The sequence below is a fragment of the Galeopterus variegatus genome, unplaced genomic scaffold (genome assembly GCF_000696425.1).
Source record: "Galeopterus variegatus unplaced genomic scaffold, G_variegatus-3.0.2 Scaffold666, whole genome shotgun sequence".
Lineage (NCBI taxonomy): Eukaryota > Metazoa > Chordata > Mammalia > Dermoptera > Cynocephalidae > Galeopterus > Galeopterus variegatus.
In genome coordinates this window covers 413,251-415,739 of record NW_007726777.1, presented here as the reverse complement: position 1 = coordinate 415,739, position 2,489 = coordinate 413,251, and the positions used below count along the sequence as shown (strand labels likewise).

The 2,489-nt window shown below is 46.7% G+C and overlaps 1 protein-coding gene across 2 annotated transcripts in view; it reads right to left on the bottom strand.

The window, feature by feature from the left end:
- Window positions 1-2,489, bottom strand: part of PLAT (plasminogen activator, tissue) — a 27,793-nt gene that overhangs the window by 21,176 nt on the left and 4,128 nt on the right. Inside the window, exon 1 of one of the 2 annotated variants that reach the window (XM_008571208.1) lies at window positions 929-975. The exons of the other annotated variant lie outside the window; for it this stretch is intronic. The gene's annotated coding sequence lies outside the window, so the exon portion shown is untranslated. Of the gene's footprint in view, window positions 1-928; window positions 976-2,489 lie in introns of those variants that run through there. 2 annotated transcript variants of the gene reach the window in all.

Genomic DNA, 2,489 nt, shown 5'->3' with positions numbered 1-2,489 from the left:
CAGTCTGTATGTGGGATCCGAACCCTCGGGTGGAGCGCCGCCGCGCTTCCCAAGCGGCGCACTTATCCAGCGCGCCACTGGGCCAGCCCCTTAGGTTATTATTTCTTTGCAAAACTTCTCTCTGGAAATCTAAGAGAGAGACAGTCTTTAGGAGTACCAATACCTTAAAATGACTCATGGCTTTCAAGCAAACACCCCCCCCCCAACCACCATAGCCCAGAATGGATGCCAACAGATTAGAAAAGAAATGGTCAGAGCTCTGGGGTTGGCTGGTTAGCTCCGTTGGTTAATGTGTGGTACTGATAACACCAAGGTCCAGGGTTTGATCCCTGTAGCCACCAGCTGCCAAAAAATAAAATAAAAATAAATAAAAATAATAAAAGAAATGGTCAGAACTCTTTGGAACACCAAAGGCATGTTTCTAGAGCTGGGACAAGGGACAAGGTGAGAGGCTGGAGGAAGAAACCAGGCCTTGGAAAGGGCAGTGAGCTCCCATCAAAGCGCTCATTTGTTCAGGCCAGAGTCAGACCCAGCACAGAGGAGTCAGCCTGGCAGCTCTGGTCCCACATCTACTGGTCCTGCTTATTATGGAGGTTGTGCTCTCAGAATAAAAACCATTCTCAAAAACTACCATCATGTAAGTGACTCTTAACTTTTCAAAAAGTTAATTTTCTATACATCAAATGCTGATTCTCTCTCTTTTTGAACAGAACTCTTTTATAACTAGAGAAGAAAAGTCTGTTTCTGATCTAACTGCATCAATTCCAGTGAGGTGAGTGGAAAGGAATTCTCTCCCGACGCCCCCCGCTGCCCACCCATGAGGGCAGAATTCTCTCCAAAGTATCTTCAAAATATAGGCCTCTGATCTGTGTCTAAGCTGTATGAAATTAACCTCAGAAAGACGGACACATGCCAGCTGTCATCTCACCGTTCCGCCCTGACAGGGCCGTCCTGACTGTGTGGAGGAGCTGAGGGGGTGCTGGTCATAGGTCCAGGCGGAGAGGAATCCATCCTGCCTCCTGCTGCAATAAAAAAAAAAGACGCCCTTTCCTAGTGAACCTAGATCCTCCTCAAGAAAAACAAGGGTCCACTGGCAAAAGCTAACTCAATGAGTCAGTGTGATAAAATGTTAACTACACGGTCTGAACTGTCAGCAAACCCTGAAATCCGATGTGACTCTAGATGGTGTCCTGCTCAGCGGTGAGGGTAGCGCTTGTGTTCCTGCCCCTCCCTAAAGCAAACATCACTACGAGGCGATCACACACGCAATAATTTGATGATTCTTCAGTCCACCTCGAGATTTCAACTCACCTGAGTCAGGAAATAGCAATCAGAAACTTTCATTGTATCATTACATGAATTTATCCTCATTTTACTGGCCTTACAGGAAAGTGCCATTATGGCGTATGAGAGGTAGGTATCTGAGTACCTACCACTGGCCAGGCAGAGTGTACAAAACCCTTTTACATTCATTAAATCATTAAAGGCAATACTATTATCTCATCATCACAGATGAGAAAACTGAACTTTACAAAAGCACCAGCGACTGGCCCTGAGGGGGCACACCCTGTAACAGGTGGCGTCAGGTCTCAAACCCAGTTCCTCTGCCCATAACTCCACACCCTTTCCACCACTCCTCACCGTCTCTGTGACACTTGGCTGTCATGTTCTTACTGTGCTCAAGGCTGATGTTCGAGAGGTGCGTGTCGTAATGCAAGGAGCACGACCTCTGGACTCTCAACTTTCTACCGCAACTGCCACTTATGGGTTGTGTGTGGCAACTCAGCCTCTCTGGGGCTCAGTTTCCTGGATTTTCTAATGGGCTAATCGCTCCCGCCATGCAGAATTACTATGGTGATTAGAGAAGCAGGTAAAGCCCCTCCTCAGTGCCTGGTGCTAATGCAGCAGGTGTTAAATGTGCTGCCACCATGAGCGTCCACTGAAGCCACAAGGCAGAGGAGGTGCCGAGTGTTAATGCCAAACGCTGTTTCCTAGATCATATCTTGACATAATCCTAACCAATTCTCTACAATTGATATAAAATTTCATGCCCTTCCTCTATGTTTATAGAACTGTATTAACAGGAGCCATTATTTCCGGAATACAGGCTGGCGTCTTTTATCTTATTTTTAACCTGTTTTCTGTTTGCCTTTCCCCGGCCCATTTATACCATATATGCTGGAGCCATGCTGGACTCTCAGAGGAAGCTGGAATTCGCAGCTGGGACAGCTGGCAGATAAGGCAGTTGCTATGGATAAGGCTCGTCCCATGCAGACCACAGGGATGTTTGAAAAATAAGGAAACTGGAGTTTCCCAGGGCAAAAAACAACAACCCTTCTTTCCTTTCCACAGCCCAGGTATTAGACACTGGCAAAATAAACAAGTTTCTTTTTTCTGTGAACGCGACGAAAATAGCTGCCAGAGATCAAGTTGGCCGGTAGTCTTTCTCTCTTGGATTATTCCCACTGGGTTACTGGGTCTAGCTCGTC